Genomic DNA, 21,166 nt, shown 5'->3' with positions numbered 1-21,166 from the left:
GTAAGTCAGAGGCATAGCTGAAGGATGAGAGCTCACCGAGTGCCACACTGCACTTACTGTGGGACCTGGCCTGCAGTGCGCCCATGCCATGCGCCTCTCCTGACGCAGTGGCTCGGGCACCTGCAGGTTCCGTGCTGCCCAAAACAGCAGTGTGGGGCTTGTGTCTGCCTGCTGCCTCTCCCTTAGCCGCCCTACAGCTGAGAGGGAGCTGGTGGCGGGACTCCGTGGAGGCTCCATGCAATGCACCCTGCCCCAACTTGCCCCGCCCCGTGGGTAGCTTGCCTTGCCCCCATGGGCACTTTGCCCCGCGCCCAGGCATGTACCATCCCAGGTGACTTGATACGCTGCTGAGAAATTTTACCAATTGCATACAAAACCCTGATAATGTACATGTCAGGAGGCACCTACATTGTAACCTGCTCTTGAAACCTTTGGTCAGGGGAACAAAATATCAAAATATCAAATCCCCGCTACGAGGTGTTCCCATTGTTTGGTCCCAGCTCCTGCCCACCTAGCAGTTCAAAAGCACGTCAAAGTGCAAGCAGATAAGTAGGTACCACTCCGGCGGAAAGATAAACGGCGTTTCCATGCGCTGCTCCGGTTTACCAGAAGTGGCTTAGTCATGCTGGCCACATGACCCGGAAGCTGTCTGTGGACAAACATCGGCTCCCTCAGCCTATAGAGTGAGATGAGCGCGCAACCCCAGAGTCATCCACGACTGGACCTAACGGTCAGGGGTACCTTTACCTTTATGTGACCTTTAAGTTTCTCATATGGAAGACGTTACATTAATGTACTCACTCTAGGCAGGGTGGTTTCTTTAAGCAAGAGTATTTCAGCCAATGCAGTCATATACCAGTAGTACCATCGTGCACAGATATTGTTGAGATAAAACTTTTAGTTGCTGCAAATGGACTTCCTTCATCACAACCTGCTCCACCTGGTGAACATTTTTTTAAAAAACAAACAAACCCAGTTGTCCCAAAATGGCTTGCTGTTCTGTTTCAGTCTAAAGCCTCCTGTCACTTTAAGTATAGTAATGGTAAAGTATTCGGTCTTCTCGTGTGAAAAAATGGTTTGGTGCGCAAACAGTATAGAGCAGGCATAGGCAACCTAAGACCCGTGGGCCATGGATGGTCCGGGAATCAGCGTGTTTTTACATGAGTAGAATGTGTCCTTTTATTTAAAATGCATCTCTGGGTTATTTGTGGAGTATAAGAATTCGTTCATTATTTTTTCCCCAAAATATAATCCGGCCCACCACATGGTGTGAGGGACGGTGGACTGGTGGACTGGAGGCCATTGAGCAGGCAGAGATGGAGGAGCAGTTGTTGTTAAATAAATTTCTATACTGCCCTTCATCTGAAGATCACAAGGTGGTTTACAATATAAAAACACAAAAATGCGTAACACAGTAATAAACAAAACCAAACAAATAATAATAATAATAATAATAATAATAAACTTTTATTTGTATCCTGCCCTCCTTGGACAAAACCGGGCTCAGGGCGGCTAACATCAAATATATAACATTGGTATAAAATCAAACAATAATTAAATTACCTCCTAAAAACAAGTCAGGGTCAAATTAAAATTTAATTAAACCTAGTTTAAAAGGCCATGCGTTATTTAATTAACCCAAAGTACTGGGAGAATAAAAATATTTTTGCTTGGCACCTAAAGATACGTAGTGAAAGTGCCAGGCAAGCCTGGGGAGTGCATTCCACAAGTGGGGAGCCACCACAGAAAAGACTTGATCTTGTGTTGCTGCCTTCCAGGCCTCTAGTGGAGGAGGCATACAAAGAAGGGCTCAGAATATGATTGTGGGGTCCAAGGCACTTTATATGGGGAGAGGCTGGCGAGAGGCAGTCCTTGAGGTATTGCAGAGATTTAAAGATGCAGTTATGCCTAATTATGTCTAGGTTCTCAAATGTGTTAGAACATGGGTAGGCAAACTAAGGCCCAGGGGGCGGATCCGGCCCAATCATGTGTGAATGATTTTGTAGAATTTAAGAGTATGTCATGTTTGGGCGAAGTACAGAAAGCTTCAATTGTCTCTGTGGTATTCTGATATCCCAGAAGAGGGATGGACTTAAAAGAACTAACGTGCACAAATATAGTGGGTGGCAGAGTAGACCTATTTATATTAATGGACCTAACTTGGTCATGTTATTTCAGTAGGTCTACTCGGAGTAAATTTAGTTGAGAGAGAAAAAATCTGGATAATTGAGATTTTACAAAGGAACCACATAAATTTCATAGCTATTCCAGTGGAATTAAGAAAAAAATGCAGGCAACTGTATTGGTTCTTTAGAAGACTTCTAAACTCTTGTAACAGCAACATTACAACATAAAGTTGTAAAGTAGTAAGGCACTTTCAGGTTTCCCAGAGTTTTTTCAGGTTAGGTGGAAGAGGAGTTAGAAAAAACCTGACATGTCCTTTATCATCATTCTCTGGACACTTTTATAGAGCAGGGCAGAAATAGTTTCGAAGGTCACCCTTCATCTTCAGAGCAGTTTCAAAACTACCAGGGGAATAAACCCAGTTACAAAATATGCAGACTTACTTTTCTGTAAAGTAAATGAAGGGGTATTTAATTCACAGAACTGTTCATCAAGCTGGATGTTTAAATGCAAAACCTAACACACTATGTCACCTTCAATTGGTATTAATAATATACTGTTGCCACAGTTAAATCTTGCTACTCCTCATAACTTGCTTGTTGGAAATCGTGCAAATGTTGTGAAGCTATAAATATCTCTAAACAAACACTTGGTAAGAAAACATTATGGAATCTATTTTTCACTGTCGGATTCCTAGAAAAACAGTAGCTGTAACTGGAGCTTCAAAAAAAATTGCCTTCCTATGGAATCTGGTACTCAGTGAGTTAACTTTTCATTTGCAGCTGAAAGTTCTGTCTTCAGTTGCTGTTTTCTGATTGGTTGCTAAAAGGTGAAATTGAAATCACAGTGAACTTTTGACCCCATAGCAGTTCTTGTGGAACGCCTACCACTTGCAGAGAAAGAGGGTGGGGTTTTTTGCCTCCTTTCCTGTATTTATTCTGTGTGATCGTGCAGCTCCGCATGCAATCTTTTGAGGTGGGGGTGGAGGGAGATAAAGAACAAGTACAAGCAAGTAGCTTCCATGTTCCAGTAACAGCAGAGTTCGCATTTTCCCTCTACTTAGCAACACCCACAATTAAAACAACCTGACAAATAAGTAGACTCTCTCCCCTTAATTTGTTGGATTCTCCTCCTGTGCAAACAGTATGGATACTGACAATGTAAAAGGCAGACAATTTGAGACTATTTGTCTAACGAACACTTGCATCCCAAAATATTAGGTTCTTTTGGTTTGGAAATAAGTGGTGGTAAACATTGGAAATTCTTGGAGGCTTTTAATGTCAGCACAAAAAGTCAGCTGACATACAGATAATAAACAAAGTTTTTTTGATTTGCTTTAGTAGTCAGACAGCGATTTTGTTTGCATTCCATTTAACCTGGGGAAGGGCCATAGCTCCGTGATAGAACATGTACATCGGCTGTCATCGGTGATAGGGCTGTGAGAGGCCTTTTCTCTTAAATCCTGGAGAGCTGCTGCTGTACAACACTGTCAATGCGGATGATACGAAACTAGGTGGACCAATGGTCCAACTTGGCATAAGGGGTGTGTGTGTGAAAATCTCAATGCTATGTGTAGTGAATGATGGAGCACAGTTGTCCTCTCATGCAACTCTACAGTGGACCTTCGGGTAGCGTAATCTTCGGGTTGCGAACACGGCCCGTGCGCATGCACAGAAGCGCTCAATCGTGCCGCTTGGGTGCGCAGAAGGGCACCTCTGGTTATGAAGTTTTTGGGATGGGGCCGGGCCTCTGGAATGGATCCCATTCGCAACGGGAGGTACCACTGTATTTGGTTTCATTGGTGCATACAGCAAAACTGTGATAGGAATTTAAGTTGCAGTTTGTGCCCAACACCTGTGTATTTGAGAAATCCCAGTTAAATCATCTTGTAGCATCCCAATCCTAAGCAATTTTTTTTAAAAGAAAAAATATTTAGTAGCACTGTTTTCAACCAAATTTGCTGTTAATTACTTGGGTTTAGTATTGCATTCTTGATGCTATCAAGGTTTTATGCTTCAGGTTTTGTTTATTAAATGGTTTCTCATACAGGCAACTCCCCATTTGCACAGGTTCAACACACACACAACCGCCAAAGAGTGTGCTGTTTCGGCCTTGGAAGGGGATGGAAGAGGGTGGGGTGGGCCAACACATTTCCCGCCAACACATGTGCCTTGAAATGCAGCCCCTGTGCAAATATGTAATTGCTTGTATTAGTTCAATGTTTACATGTCTTTAGTCTTAAATTTTCCTAAGTTTATTTTGATAATAAATATTTTTTAAAACTCAGTCAAATTGCAAGTATTGCCATGGAGGAAAATAGTTTGGATTTTCAAATTAGAAAACCTTTAATGTTGTTTCACAAATTAGATGTGAATAACAGCACAGTTCTGTAATATAAAAAAGGAGTTGAAATTAGCCAGCCTAAACTGTATTTAAGCATTTATTGCTGTTTATTTTTAAAATTTACTTGCTACTGTGACAATAGATTCATAATCTGATTGACTCTACTAATAAATGGAGGTGCTTAGCTTAGTATTCTAGGAACGTAATTGACATGATAAACATTTTAGCCATTTTCAATTTTCTGAAACTGGTAATTTTTTCTTTCCTCTGGACTCAGAGAAAGTACTGAGGCAACAGTTGAAATCTTGCGTTTTAACTTGAGGCATATTATCTAGACAGGGCTTGCGTGCAATAATTCCAGTGGACTATTACTATGTCAGAGTGATTATTTAAAAACATTTTGCTTAATCATCTTGTAACAGCTCATGTTTGAAAGAAGTGTTGCACATGTAAGGCTTATGACTGCAAACTGCTAATTTTTGATGGTTATTGTTTCTATTATACAGTTTGATCTGGGGTACAGTAGAGGTAGAATCCTTGTATATAGCCTTGCCTATAGCATCAAAGGAACAATGAATTTAATATGATTAATAGCAAATTCTCTTTACCCCGCCCCCCCTTGGGTGCAGTTCACCTCGAAACAGTAATAGCAAAATGCATTCATAATGATACTCTGTGGCCTCTGTTCTAATCAGTGTTCCCAAGTAACAGATATTGTAGTTTGACTCTCCTCGCCTCCCGCAGTCTTTTGTCTAGCGTCGTTTTACACTGTACACACTGGCTATTTTTATTTCTCATGCAAGATATCTTTGGATTTACTGTGCATGTATTCTGATACAGGAAATCATATTACAAACCAGCCTTTTTTTGGTGAGATGAGTTGGCGTTTTATTATATCCTGACCAAACATTTAATTGGGAATAATTAACTAATGGTTGGCACAAATAAGTTACTTAAGAATGTCTCTGTGAAGCAATTGTCTTTTATCAAATCCATAGCCTTTTCCAAAATCATTTGAATTTCCCTCTAGTATTAATGGTCCAATAGAGTCTTAAAGGATTAATATTTTAAAATCACATGGCATTCGGTTATGAAATTTGAAAACTGTCCTCCATATATCTGCTAGCATTTGCTTTACCTGTGATCACATAATACCTCATCTATTGTGCAACCTATTCAGTTGGGTGCTCTACAGAAAGTAGTTCTAGACTATATTCTCTATTGATATAAAGAACTTCTCAGCAACCACGCAGAAGTATTCTATGTCAGATTTTTTTTCTACTGTAGCCCAGCCCCATACAAACTTTTGAAATGCCACTAAGAGAGTGTGTGTGTGTGTGTGTGTGTGTGTGTGTGTGCGTGTGTGTCTGTCAAACTCTGTGTGTGGCAGGCCACAAGAAGCTGAATAGCTCAGTTGGTTAAAGTGTGGTACTGTTAACGCCAAGGCTGCAGGTTCAGTCCCCTTAAGGGACAGCTGCATATTCCTGCATTTCAGGGGGTTGGACTAGATGATCCTCGGGGTCCTTTCCAACTCTGTGATTCTAAGGACCCTCCCCCAATGTTTTAGTAAGATGTATTTTTATTGTATGGTTTGCAGTACAGTGGTGCCTCGCAAGTCGAAAATAATCCGTTCCGTGAGTCTCTTCGTCTAGCGGTTTTTTCGTCTTGCGAAGCAACCCTATTGGCGGATTAGCGCTATTAGCGGTTTAGCTGCTATTAAAGGCTTAGCGGCTTAGTGGCTAAAAGGCTATTAGCGGCTTAGAAAAAGGGGGGGGAAGCGAAAAAAATCGCAAGACTTGCAAGACGTTTTCGTCTTGCGAAGCAAGCCCATAGGGAAATTCGTCTTGCGAAGCGCATCGGAAAACGGAAAACCCTTTCGTCTAGCGGGTTTTTCGTCTTGCGAGGCATTCGTCTTGCGGGGCACCACTGTATTAATTACCAAAAATATTGAATGTTATAATACAGTGGTGCCTCGCAAGACGAAATTAATTCGTTCCGCAAGTTTTTTATTCTTGCGAGTTTTTCGTCTTGTGAAGCACGGTTTCCCATAGGAATGCATTGAAAATCAATTAATGCGTTCCTATGGAAACCGCTTGCCAGGCTGGCGGTGCGGAGAAGGGCTTTTCTCCCCACCGCAAGCCTTCAGGACAGGTACGGGAACAGAGGGGAAGGGGTGCAGCGCTTCTCCTCTGTTCCCGGGGCTTGCGGTGGGAGGAGGGTTTTTCCTCCCCACCGCCAACATTCAGAACAGCATTCTGAATCTTGGCGGTGGGAAGGAAAACCCTCCTCCCACTGCAAGTCTTCAGGACAGCCATCCAAAGGCTGGCGTGGGGAGAAGGTCTTTCCGCCCCACCGCCAGGCTTCGGAGCAGCCTTCCGAAGGCTGGCACGGGGAGAAGGTCTCTCCGCCCCACCGCCAGCCTTCGGAGCAGCCTTCCGAAGGCTGGCGCGGGGAAAAGGTCTCTCCGCCCCACCGCCAGCCTTCGGAGCAGCCTTCCGAAGGCTGGCGCGGGAAGAAGGTCTCTCCGCCCCACCGCCAGCCTTCGGAGGAGGTCCGAGGACAGCGGGGAAGACGCGCTGCGCTTCCCCGCTGTCCCGGAGATTTTCCTATGGGCTTTCGTCTTGCGAAGGAAGCCCATAGGGAAATTCGTTTTGCGAAGCGCCTCCAAAACGGAAAACCCTTTCGTCTAGCGGGTTTTCCGTCTTGCGAGGCGTTTGTCTTGCGGGGCACCACTGTACTAGTAACCACTTGTTTCTGAGCTGCATTTACCAGTTTTGTGGCTGTTTACTATTGTACACTGTAATTTGTCATACATAGTGGTATCTTTAGCTACAGTAATAGAAAACTACTAAATATACTACCTTACGGTACAGAAATGTACTAAAATTAAGTTTTAGTTAAAAAAATTATTTTACTTTTGACTCAAAATTGTAATAGACTTTGTATGGATCCCTTAAAATGCTTGAGAAAGTTTGTCATTCTACTCCAGTTAAAGTAGCAATTTAGTACTGTGGAATTCCAGGGGCCATAGCCTTTCAGTACCCAAAGACATGATCTCATTCATAGTTTATGGCACTAACATTTTCACTGCTGAAAATTGAGAGCTAACTGCTGTTTATTCCCATTGCAAATCTAAGCTATGCAATGAGCATTCTGTTTGTCTTTAAATGACGTGTGCCAGACAATTTAATAAACTTGAATATATGTCATTTTTTTTGCTGGTCTGCAGTTTGTCCTGAATGCAAAATCCACATTGGCTCCTTGTTTCTTCCCACCCCTTACAAATCACAATTTTTTTACTCTGAGCAAATTCATCTACTTTTTAGGTGTTCTTTGGTTTCTTCACCCAATATTTCATTTTGAGACCTGTACCTTTGTTCAGTTGTCACACCAACTCAATTCCCAACTCAAAACTTGGTTTGCTAAAACTTTCCCAGAAATATAATTTCTCCATTTCTATACATTCTACAATCCAGAACCTCCCTTGCTATACATTCATCATAAAAATGCTGCTGACTTTTATTATTGTTAATATGTGATTGTACTGAGAAATAGTCTTATGTATTTCTAATATCTTCCTGTCTTCCGCTGAATATTGGTTCATCCAGACCAACATTGTTTTAGATGGGCTAGTGGCTCTCCATGTTTTCAATACAAAGGCCTTGCCAAGACTTGAGATATCTGTTAACTATCCAGGTATGAAGCTTAGGACCACCTGCATGCAACGCATGTGCTCTACTACTGAAGTAAGGCCATTTGGAACGATGTGGTACCTCTGCTTGTCCTAGGTACCAGGGACTGACTTTATTTTTGTTGGCTGTTTAGATTTATATGGCTGGTTATCAATAAAATTCTCTGGCTAGCTTAAAAATGACAGTAGTACAACCCAATATACAGTAATTAAAATCAACAGTAACAAATTAAAAAACAACAGAAAATATTCCTTGTAAAAGATAGCATAACAGCTCAGATTAAGGCCACAGTAGCCTCAACAGCCCAATATTAATTTAAGCACAATATAAAAAAATCCTGGATGAACAAAGAGTGTCTTCACCTGGCATTGAAAAGGCCATAGAAACTCTCTAGGGAGAGTTTCAGGCCACCACTGAAAAAGGTATCTTGGTTAGGAATATTTGGGAGGAGGGAGAACTTTTCATGCAACCTGGTTTCAAACTGTTTACAGCTTTAAGAGTTAAAGACAGCACTTTTAATTGGTCCCAGAAACAGATTGGGGGCAGTCTTTCTTTTCGACCAACGCATGTTGCCAGCTTTTCCGTTTTGGAAAAATAATGTTCTGGCATCCACCACAACAGTTCTTTGGAGGTTGTAGCTTTGATTTTGTCATATTTTCTTGGAGCTCTTAGCTGTGGAAAGATCAGGAACATTAAATCTCTGTACATGCCCTGCTTGATTTTTGCCTGGTAAAGCTCCCAATAGTTATAAGTGGTGATATGCAAATAATACTTTTTATTTCACTGAGGAATATTGTTTGCAAAAAGTAGTGTTGGGGCTTCGTATGAAAACACTAACTTAAATCTTGAAAGTAAGAAAGGTAGGTTAATTTCACTTTGTATTGTAATAGTGGCTTCTTTTCATGTAGCTTGCTCCCTACAGGTCATGTTGTTTAAAACTAGAAACAAAAATAGATTGCCATGAAAGTAAACATGAAGAATAAATAAGTTCAGTAGCTGTCATTTATTGTTATTCAGTAAGACTGCAATTTAGGTGCAGTCTCACCTGCCCCTGAACCTAATTTTGACTAAACCCAATTTTGGCTTTAGGTCTGATCCCTGGAACATAACTCCTGTGTAAGTTGTGGGTTTACTGTATTACCATTTTTGCAGGATATGTCCTTTCATAGGCTAGCACATATTTTGGTACAAAGAATCTAAATAAAAGAAAGGTCAAGCTGAATGAATTAATTCAGTCTTTGCTCACTTTATTGACATTAGTGATTTTACTTCTACTAGTAAAGGGATAGCAGTGGCTTATTCTTAAAAGGTAGCTTTTCCCATATTGAAGTGAAACCTTTGAACTCTTGACCTTGACTTAGTATTGCCATGTAGAATGCATTACATACAGCTATTGAAGTCAAAATTTCCTTTTCAAGTCCTGTGGTTTATGAAAATTTGTACATATTGGCCTGAATTGCAGGACAGCTGATATTTATCAAGGGTAACAGGAGCTTTACTCATTTTCACATTTCTAACAAAATTTTGAAACCTTTTTGTATGCACACATGTTCAGCATATGTGTCTGAGCTTTGAACATTTTGTTTTGAAGTGTATTGGCTCTCATTAGCTCAAGAGTGCAAAGTATAAAACTTTAATAAGCCTCATACATCAAACTTCTGCATAGCAATATTATTATGTAATACGACACATAAAATTGAGAAGTATGTGGTATGTTCAAAGCTTTAAATATATCTGGCTTTGGAAAAGTTATTTTTATCAACTGATAGTTCAAAATGCTCATATGAAAAACTTTGAGAGAAATCCTCTCAGTGGCCCTAAGGCTGAAATAAGGGCTCTCAGGGACACACATTCTAGCAGAGATTTGAACTGATAGAATAACTTTCACATTCTAATTCTCCAATTTATGCAACTTGGTGTTAATTGTGATTAAGGTTTTTACCTGGGTTGTGGATTGAACTGCTCCTCTTCATTTCTATTTTTATACATTGCTGTTTTTGAGTTAGTTTCTTCCTGTTACTGTGGTAACTCAATATATTGATATGCAGATCACACTGACTTGCAGCAAGGTAACAGAAGGCTCTAGGTGACTGGTGTAGATAAATGCAATTGTTATCCTAGACCAGTGTGTTAAAATGTGTCTTAGGAATCAATCAACAATATGTGGTGGTATCCCTCCTTCTAAGAGAAAGCTGCAAGTGTTAAGCAAATGCCAAGAGGCTGCTCCAAATTTTTTTGTTTAATAACGTCCTTTATAATTTACCATATGTCATATGAATGAACAAGAATGTGGCAGCATGTTTCAAACCAGTCTGTTTCAAGGATAATAGGGGAAATGTTTTTCGTTTAACGTTTAAGCATAAAAACATTACAATGTGGATTCCCTTAACAATGCATTGAGTTGCATCCAGTTGTGCCCCTTCACTGACAGTAGGGCTGTTTGATATAGCAAAGGCTTCCATGAGCCAAAATGGGTGGAGGTGATTTCCTCAAACTTCCACTTTTCCTTGCAGTCTACTATGTCAGCTACCACACCATTCTAAAGCAGGGGTCAGCAAACTTTTCCAGCAGGGGGCCAGTCCACTGTCCCTCAGACCTTGTGAGGGCCGGACTATATTTTGAAAGGGGAAAAAAAGAACGAATTCCTATGCCCCACAGACAACCCAGAGATGCATTTTAAATAAAAGCACACATTCTACTCGTGTAAAAACATGCTGATTCCCAGACCGTCAGCAGGCCAGATTATCTTCCCGCCGGGCTTCCAAGGCTTGTGGACAGCAGCCTGCAGCCTGAAACCTGGTGCGCCCTATGGGCCGGTGCGCCCTATAGGGTGAAAAATATGGTATTTATCACTTTGACATCTGATGGGAGGGCGTTCCACAGGGCGGGCGCCACTACTGAGAAGGCCCTCTGCCTGGTTCCCTGTAGCTTTGCTTCTCGCAATGAGGGAACTGCCAGAAGGCCCTCGGCGCTGGACCTCAACGTCCGGGCAGAATGATGGGAGTGGAGACACTCCTTCAGGTACAGATGTTCAGCAAAGTTAATACACCTCCTTTAAGATTAAGAATACCACCACCCTTTTAGTAGAAAAAAGCACTGGAAACACACACACACACACACACACACACACACACACACACGAGTCGGGGGCTTTCGCTTGGCTGCTGCCAAGGAGAAGCAAGGATGGTTCTGGGGGTGGGGGATGGCACAGGAGGCAGATGTGGCATGCAAGGCCTCTGCAGAGCAGAGGCTGTAGTGGCAGCAGGGCCAAGGCCAATTAGGGTTTTAAAGGTCAGCTCCAACATTTTGAATTGTACTCAAAAAGTGTACTGGGATCCAATGTAATTCTTTTAGGACTTGGGTTATATGGTTCCAGCAATCGTTCCTAGTCTCCAGTCTAGCAGCCACATTCTGGATTAGTTGTAGTTTCTGAGTCACCTTCAAAGGTAGCACATTGTAGTAGTCTTTGCTGGAGATAGCCAGAGCGTGTGCCACTCTGGCGAGACAGTGCACAGCCAGGTCGGGTCTCAGCTTACGTACCAGATAGAGCTGGTAAACAACTGCCCAGGACACAGAATAAACCTGCACTTCCATGTACAGCTGTGAGTCCAAAATGACCCCAAGGCTGCACACACCTGGTCCTTTGGGAGCACAATTACCCCATTCAGGATCAGGGAGTGGGCCAAACCTGCCTGCCCCCTTACCCACAGAAACAGTATTTTTGTCTTGTTGGGATTCAGCCTCGAATCTGTTGTCCGCCATTCATCATAATAAATGTGATGCACACATGGAATGTGCCCCAGTCCTCAAAAATATTTGAAGAGGTCCTCTGTCTTGGTTGAGGAATGCAGGGCTATACCATGAATGCATTGAACCAAGTCAAGGCATGTCAGGCCAGTCTGCCAAGTGGTGGAATTCCAGTGCCTTTGATATAGAAGGTTAAATTTTATGTGTTGGAACCATGCACACAGGAGCAATGATAGTGCTTCTTGGTTTGACTGTTGCCGCCACAAATAAAACTGGTGTCATATTTGTTTTGCTGAGTATAAATCATCTTGCAAGCATTGTTCAATGTCCCATGGAATTGTGTTGGCATTACCTCCATGTCTGGCTTAAAAGCATCTGGGATGTTAGCTACAGACCTCCAGTTATAGGGCTGCATATAAATTCAGTTGTTGTTGTTGTTAATAATAAGTAATAATACAATAACTGCTATACCAGGCACATTGGTTTCTGTTTGCTTTGCTCACTGGCATGTAATAATTGCTTCCATAAGTGAGGCATTCCTTTCTGGTGAGGTAAGAACATATAAGTTGTGTCTTGCACCGTTTAGTAAAGTAGTTGCCCTCTGCACACTCATTACAGGTTTCACCAGAATCTTTGCACTGCCTGGGCTTGTGGACGCACCTATATCTTCAGCAGGAAATTGTCTTTTGCAGCTACCAGGCTGTCTGCTGCAGAGGCTTGCCTCAGGGACTTTCTTCCTCCTCAAGAAGTTCTGGGCTCTTGTGCTGAATGGCAAAAATAATTATTTCTGCAGTCATTGCTGTTCTCTGAGCCCTCATAAGGACCTTTGCTTTGCAGATATTAATTATTTGTGCTAGAGTCAAGTTAGGGTTTTCCAAGAGCTTGTTTTTTAGCTTCCTGTTGGAAATACTGAAAACAATGCTGCAACTGAGCATTAGAACTGTAGATACAATGTTGGGATCTAACCCTTAAATGTTGTGACAAGACTCTATGCCTGCTGCCTCATCGCAAGGAAGTTCCCAGAACGGGAACAACTCAAAACAGGGTTTCTCCTGGGATCACATTTTTTGAATGTGCCAAGCTGGGGTGGCCAACATTGTGGTCTCTAGATGTTGCTGGACTACAGCTGTCATCATACTTGACAATTGGATGTGATAGTTGGAGTTGATGGGAGTTGTAGTCCATCAAAATTTGAAGGGCATCATGCACTATTCCTGCACTAAGGGCTTCTGTTTTGCTAAGGGCTTCTGTTACTTTCCTGTATTTTGACTCTGCATAGATATTAGGAACATTGTATATTTCTAAACCATTTTCTCCTGTGCAGTGCAGCACCATAGCAATTTTGTAGCCCTCTGATTCTTACTCATCTTTTGTAACTGCTATGTATACTGTAATTGTATTCTGTATTCCCATTTCCCCCTAAGTTTCCACCTTCCCTGTTAATAGGTCGGAAACCCTTCTCCAGGTGGTTTTGTGAGGAGGGCAGATCTAACTTATAAATTACCAGTTGATGATAGCTTGATGGGTCTTCCTGGATTAATTTATTTATTAATGGCCGGAATCAAAAGAATCTCATAACTGGGTCTGGGTGCCCAAGGGGTATTTGGGCTTTTGCTTTTCAAACACTGTTCCCCATGCCACACCTTGTTTTTCAAGTGTTCTTCCCAAACAGAAATAGCCCAAACCAGCCTCTCCATTTGCCCCTCTTTCATTGTGATTGGCTAGGTGTGAGTTAGGATTCAGGATTCAGCCTTTTGTTGCTTTGTGGTGCGTTTGCAAAGGACACCCTCAGTCAGTCAGCTCATTGTACTCAGGTCAGAACCAGTCCAGCAGGGTCTTATCAAGCAATTTCCATGTGTAAATGTCAGGTGGCTATGAGAGGACACAGAGGACAGCTAGATCCAAGTAGCACCATAAATTAATCCAGTATGTAGTCTAGATCCTCCCATATATTCTAAACATATTTTTGTTGTAATTTCTAAGAGGAAATATTGCCAGTATGCAAGGGTGATTTAGCAAGTTAAATTCCCACCCTTTTGCTCCTGCTGTTGGAAGAGGAAATTGTTTTCTAAGCTCCAAGCCTTTAGGGAAGTTTCTGCCACCCCAAGGGATTTTCCCTGTCTCCTCTTTCTTCTCCCCCCCCCAATGCCCCCTGAAATTTGCTCTGTGTGGGTCAAGAGAGCAGCAGAAGAGTGCACAGGGACGTGAGCGGAGGAATCCTTCCATTTGGCAAGCTGCAGTGCTTGTGCAGACAGCATGTTCATGATAGCACAAAACTGAATTCCACTGTTAATGTGTACTTTTTCTCAAACTCATAATATATGTGGTGGCTTCACTCTTTACTCCTTGATACTGCCAGATAAAATTTATGTTGCTCAGTTAGTATGCATAAATAGATGAAATGTGCTATTAAAACGCTGGATCAGACTTAAATTAGGTTCTTTTCTTTGCCGCTGTTTCTCTTCCTGTCTTTCACATTGCTCACACCAGAGCAACATTTGAGTTATAGGATTTATTCCAAGACTGTCTGCTGAATCTGAAGGCAGAAGTCGCCTGGCATTTATTTTCAGCTGAAATATGTTTGTTTTGAACCAGAGGCTAAGGCTTTGGAATGCTTTGCAAGACTGCTTTGAGGCTTCAGACTTTTTCTCAAACTGAGCTCTTGTCTCTCTAATTTAAAATGTACTTTTGCTAGCAAATGGAAATTGTTTTTTGTTGCTGTGACCCTTGGCTGTTAACTTTTTAATTACATTTCAGAAATATGTTTAAGAAATAAAAAAATGCAGTTGGTCTCTTCAGGCATTTGAACTTTCTGAAAGCATCTTAAATAGTTAAATGCCTCTTGTACCTTATTGAACAATAGTTGTTACAACTTGGGAAAGGAGAAACCAGTAAAGAGTCTAAACCATCAGTGAATTATGACCATGACAGATCCCTCTCATGTCACAGTGATTATAATTAGGTCTACTAAACCTGTTGAAACATTTCATATGTAAGTTGATACTGGCGATATACAACAATAATGGAATTAATTTTGAATATTTCGTAAGAATGTTAGATGAGCTCAGCTTGATCTGACCATAGGCCCATCATGTCCAGTGTCATGTTCTCAAAGTGACCAGCCAGATGCCTATTGGAAACTCACAAGCAGGGCATGAGTACAACAGAATTGTGTGATAATCAACCCATGTTCTTATGCCAATATGCAGAGTTCTGATCAACTTGGGACCAGGGTACAATAAAGATGACCTGAGCTCTTATAACCCAACTTGATCACTGAGATCAACTGGAGGAGCACTGCTAGTTGTCTCCCATGTTACAGAGGCCTGACTGGCTTCGATAAGTCGGGCATCTAGCATCGCCATTCGCCTGCTGCACAATATTATTACAGCAGAGAATTAGCAAGTTTCCTTCTTTTGACTTTCAGGTGCCTCTTTTATACCAGGAGCTCTTTGCCACTTTTAAAATTGATTAGGCATTTACTTCTATGATTATATTGTTTGTAATAATGTTTAATTGTTGTTTATTGCCCTGATATTTTTATGATAGGTGGTGTAGAAATACTTTTATAAATAAACAAATGGGATGGGGTGTGTGGGGACTGCAGCAAGTATCGGGCATTGTTGGAATTTGGGGGTGGGGGCTGTCCTGGATATACATGAGACCTTTTGCAATTCTGCAACTATAATTTTAGTTGGGACAGAGTAACTCAGAGTAAGATATACGCAATCTGTGTTCAATTCTGTATCAAAATTGTAAAGTTCTTACACACTATGTTCACTGTTTTCTTTCAGAAAGTGTTTTCAACATATGTTGATGTCCTGGAGGGCAAGATTTTCTGTGGTAAGTACCCTACCTAACTTTTGACTGAATTTAAATGTTTCCAAGTTGTATGATACATAACAGACACATTAGAAATGGCTAACCTCAGTTGATTATTTGTTAAATTTGCGAACATTAGGACCATAGAAGATTATAACTATGGCATACCCAAATATTCCAGGCTCAAGCACAATTAATTTGTTCAGGCAAACTATTGTTAGAGGTAACAACAGTTTGTCTGGTTTGGCTATAACAAACTGTGGTTAGTTGAAAGTCGAAGCAAGTTCTTCAGATCGCCTCATGACTGCACTGGAGAAGGGTGGGATGTAGGCTTGTGGACATCTTTAGGGTTAATGTCTTAATGTGGCCACTGTATTTCATACTATTTTGGCATCTTATGTTTCTCTAGAGGGTCTCTGCAAAGCCCCATGTTATAGCTTAGCTCAAACTGCTTCCTCAGTTTCAAAAATGGTTTGCCATTTAAGAAGCATAAATTCAGAGCCCTCTTGGGTGCATAGCAATAGTTTTGTGGTTTTTGGATTCCAGCCAAGTCTGAGTAAAAATGAAAGTAATTTTTTATTGCAGTGGTTCATCTTGTTTTAATATAAATGAGTATAACACTTTATTTTTCAATTAAAACTACTTGAAATATCTTTAATTCACAACTTATTTTAAAGACCTGCTTATTGCATATTTTGTTACCATTTAATATTTTAAATATATAAATACTAGTTCTAGCTGCACAACTAAAAACAATAGTTACACATTTAAAATAACATTGTAATATCCTGCAAGTAAACTTGAATCTTTGAAATAAAAATGTTAGGTATGGTAGCCAGTTTCAAATAGCTTTATGCACAAAGCTTCAAACCGACTAAAGCAAAGCAAAGGCAGATATCCACAAAAACAGGAAATCCTTTTGTGTATCCTTCCTTAGCAGCCCCGAACTATGTATTAAACTCACACCCTTTTATAAATTACCATTAAGCTTTTCTGTTGAATATTCATTTTCTATGATAAAGTGCCTTCAGTTCTTTTTTTATAAGAATTGCTCACTCATCTAAATCTCTTCTTTAGTTGCAAATAATTTGCTTTAAAAGTTCCTCATAACTGGAAATGAGTTTGTACTATTAGAGGATTTGAGTTTGATATTAGAGAACAAAATACTATATAAGGTAAACCATTCTAAAAGGTGGGCTTATATAATATATTGAATAGGAGCTCAGAAGAGGTTATCCATTCCATTCAAAACTACAGAAGGTCAAGGACAATAGGGACATGAGAGGAAATACATGCCCAGGAGCACTGTTAACAAGCAGCATCTTTTTAAGCTGCAAGTGTTTCTCCTCATGGTAACACATCGCTGTTGAAATGAAGCAGTTGTGGAACCAGTGCAGAAATGAAGAAGTCACCCAGACCTTTTTGTTGGATTGCCAAAGCACAGGAAGCAGATTCTTGATTTAGGGCATGGGTTTTTTTGAGAACTGTTTAGCAAGCCTAGCTTTATTAAGTTTCAAATTCATAAGATTATTGTTCTAGGCAAAAGTCACGACAGACTTGTAGCAATAGCATTAATAAAATAATACAGAACATCCATCCATAAATAAACCAACACCCACAATGAAAAAGAGAGAAGTTACCAGAGAACTAATAAGCTTAAATCCAGCTTGATTTCAGATTAAAACACCAAAACAACTTAGAGGCTTTATCTAACTCCTTTTTCCCCGATTTTAAAATTTTTTATTTATTTATTTTCAGCTAGTGCATAGGGGGCCACTCTGTGTGTTATGAAGCTATCATTGTCTAAAAAGAAACCAGACCAATGTATTAAGTGTCCAGCCATATTGCCACAGAGCAGCACAGTCGCTCTATCCAGGGGTTCTTTTTTCAGCTTTGACAAAGCAAGTCCACTCAGGCGTTTGCTTCCAGAAAAGCCCAGTCTTGTCTGCCCTGTGTTGAAGACTTGCTCTGGAAGGTATGCCTTGTCATCCAGTAACTGCTTTAGTTGCACAAGGTATGTTTTTGCAGCCTCTTAGTCTGCAGATGCAGCCTCCCCTGTCGTTCAGATATTCTTCAGCTTGAAGCAGATCTTAAAACTGTTAAGCCAGCTTGGGTTGGCTTTAAATTCATTGGTAGGCCAGCCCCCATTTGTCGTGGAAAGTTTGAAGTGGTCGTATAGGCTTGGAACCTTTTGATGCAAGATGCTGCCATCCATAGGAGCACGTTTCCAGTTTATGTCTTCTAGCTACAAGTTCAGTGCTTTCTCCCGTATTCATCAAAGCCTTGTCCTGCACCTGGCTTGTCACCTTTGCAGTCAGTGGTGTGCTTGCTGCCACAGCCTCACAGATCTCGTTCTCATTCACACTGATGGCATGGATGATGGACTAATTACAGCCGCATCTGAGTGCCACAGCACACACAGACATGCCATCTCTGAAGCAGTCCAGTAGAGCCAACTTCTCTTCCAGTGTGGGATCCACCCCCCGCTTCTTGGGTTTCCCATCAGCTGATGATGGTAATGCCTTGTGCTTTGGGCCATTCTGTGGTCTGAAGCTCTCCAAACACCTCCACAGATCTCTGTGGCCTCCTCCAGTCACCCTCTTCATCTGCGTCTTCCACAGCCAAACACTTTCATGAAGACTTTTGGGATTGCTGGCCATTTTTTATGCACTCACACCCTCTCCGCTCCCCACCCCACCCCACCCCACCCCGTGTGCCACTTTTGCACCATTTTCTTAATTTCTCATTGTGTGTGCAATTTTTCAACATTTTTTTAAAAAAATTCTGCAACATGTAAATCTGTGAGCACATATTTTAAATAAGTGTAAGTTACCTGTATTTGTATTCTGTTTGTGTTCTACAATGAGCACCAGTTGTTTGGCCTCTGTTATATTTTAATAGCTAAGCCTTGTCCTAAGGTACAGTATTCACTACATCTTGGAAACATTATCAGGCATTTATATATCATGGGTATCTATTCTTGGATTATTCTGTGGCCAAGTGGCTATTAATTTTATTGAACCAGAACCTGATAGGATGTTGACTACAGGTTTACTGTTAACTGTCTGTCTGGCACTGCAGAAATGAATTATGCATTCACATATGATTATTCTTGACTGAACAACATGAATTGCTGACTAATAATAAACCAGTAGGCAAATGAAAATGTCAGACTGTAACATTATTTCCAATTCATGATTTGAAGACAGTCTGGAAACTGAAGGCCCTCCTACTTATTGGCAATGGGTAGCTGATGTGGGGAAGAGGGAAGAAAAGGTGTATAATGGCTGTTGTGGGTGGAGGAATTCTAAGCATTAAAGTTAGTAAAACTCAGGTGTCTTATAATGGTTTGCTGTCCAGGCTATTATAAGGGACCTCAATCCACTCCTGAGTCTCACCCATTTTAATACTTAGAATACTATTGAATACAATAAAAGCTTATTCTTCCTTTAATTTTATCAGTCAAGACAAGATTTTATCAGTCAAGGTGGCTGAAATTTAGGCTATTTAAAGCCATATATGTAAAATGAAATAAATTACAGTTATACAATAAGCAGTTCTGATAAGTTATGGTAAAAAAAGAATTAGTACATTTTGACCTATTGATATGGATACAAAATGTACATTTTGTTATAGCAACCATGAGGGCTTTGCTGGGTGTGATGCTCATAATACTCAAATCCCCAACTGAACAGCATCCTGAAAGCTGCTTGTGGGACTCTCTTCTTTCCAGTAAGTCTGGGAAGGTAGGAACAACCAAACAAACAGAATACCTCCTATCTGCAACTTGCTACAAAGCAAGAAGGAGAAAGCCCTCTCATGAGTGTGTGTCTTGTATTTTACCTCTTTTACAAAGGGAAGAAAGGCAAATGCAAGGGAAGAGATGAAGTGGTAAGATATGTGGGATATAACAATACAGGCCTCATGCTGTGCCCTGTGTGAAGGTCTCACCCTGCCCCTCACATTTTAAGAAGCACACGTAGAGAATCTTGCTTGAAAGCCCCCAAAACTTGAAGCTGGTACAGTGCAAAAATTAAGGTAACTTCAGAAAATATTTTGGCTATTAAAAGCCAAACTTCATCGTAAAGGAAAGGAGGACTACACCCACTTGATATTGCTACTTGGCAAATTAGAAAGAGAAGATTTTATTTTAGGGGATTTTCTAATTTATGCAAATACAGAAACTTGTAGGTCTTTGCAGTAGTTTCCAGCTGCTAACGCTATATACAGTCGTACCTTGGTTCTCGAGTGGAATCCGTTCCGGAAGTCCGTTCAACTTCTGAAAATGTTCAAAAACCCAATTGCAGCTTCTCAGCCAATCGGAAGCCCCGTCGGACATTTGGGTTCCAAAGAACGTTTGCAAACCGGAACACTCACTTCCAGGTTGGTGGTGTTTGAGTTGCAAGGCATTTGCAAACCAAGGTATGACTGTATATCTATTTGCAGATATTCAGCTCCTAAGCATTGTAGGTTTAAACTGGTGGACCAAATGCATGAAAATATTAATGACACATATGTTTACAGGATGTAATGAGCTTTTATCAGTTCTCACAATTATATTTATTTTAAAAATACCTAATTATAATCAAAAATAGGAGATTTTTTTTGACTGAAGTACCTTTTTTAGATTATAAGACTTAAAAATGCTTGCTTAATGCTGTTATTCAGGGCTGCTAATCATAAGTGCCCAAGCTGCACATTTTTGCAAAGTTCAAAGATATTATCACATACCATGGTTTACGCTTCCTGCTTTCAGTAACACTAGATGGAAGGTTTATCACTAGAACATGTTCATGTATTTCTTGGAATAGTTTTTCAAAAGCTAACTTTTTCAAAACTTGTTGATGACTAAATAAAAATCATGTGGGGAAGGGAGAGCTGCTGACTTGTTTAGTTCTGCAGTGATATTTCAGCTGCTGTCTTGGCAGGCAGAGATACTTTGGGGTGAAGCAATTGGCTGGGACAGAGACTTTGACCAAACTGCAAGGGGCCCTGTTGCATGGGTGTAGCTACACTACCACAGTCACTGTCTTTGGACACATTCACGCCATACATTTAAAGCACATGGCTCCCCCAAAGAATTCCAAGAACTACAGTTTGTTATGAGTGCTGAGAATTGTAGCTGTGTGAGGGGTAGACTTTCAGGGTTCTTTGGGAGAAACATGTAATTTAGCTCTATGGGATGGATGTCCTCCTGTTCCTTGCTCTCCACCCCCCCCCCATACAACTTCACATCTGTATTCATACTGTTGTCACATCATTTTTGTCATGCGCAGTATTGAAGTAAAATCATGTGGGTTTTGTGGCAGTAAGTATCTACTCTTAAAGGAACTAAGCAACCAGCACTGAACCGAAGTCAGCAGTAGCTGGTGGAAGTCAGGTATTACTTTTAACTGAAGTGAGCTGGTTGGTTGAATTGTTAGTTGAAACTGAATTGC

General features: G+C 40.9%; 1 protein-coding gene across 16 annotated transcripts in view; it reads left to right on the top strand.

Moving 5' to 3' along the window:
* NCOA3 (nuclear receptor coactivator 3) overlaps window positions 1–21,166 on the top strand; it is a 98,878-nt gene that overhangs the window by 29,068 nt on the left and 48,644 nt on the right. For all 16 annotated transcript variants that reach the window (XM_083507897.1, XM_083507908.1, XM_083507895.1 and 13 more), the window contains one exon: window positions 15,701–15,749. The gene's annotated coding sequence lies outside the window, so the exon portion shown is untranslated. The remainder of the gene's footprint in view (window positions 1–15,700; window positions 15,750–21,166) is intronic.

The sequence above is a fragment of the Podarcis liolepis genome (genome assembly GCF_965112155.1).
Source record: "Podarcis liolepis genome assembly, chromosome: 6".
Lineage (NCBI taxonomy): Eukaryota > Metazoa > Chordata > Lepidosauria > Squamata > Lacertidae > Podarcis > Podarcis liolepis.
This window is presented reverse-complemented; position numbering and strand designations above follow the sequence as displayed.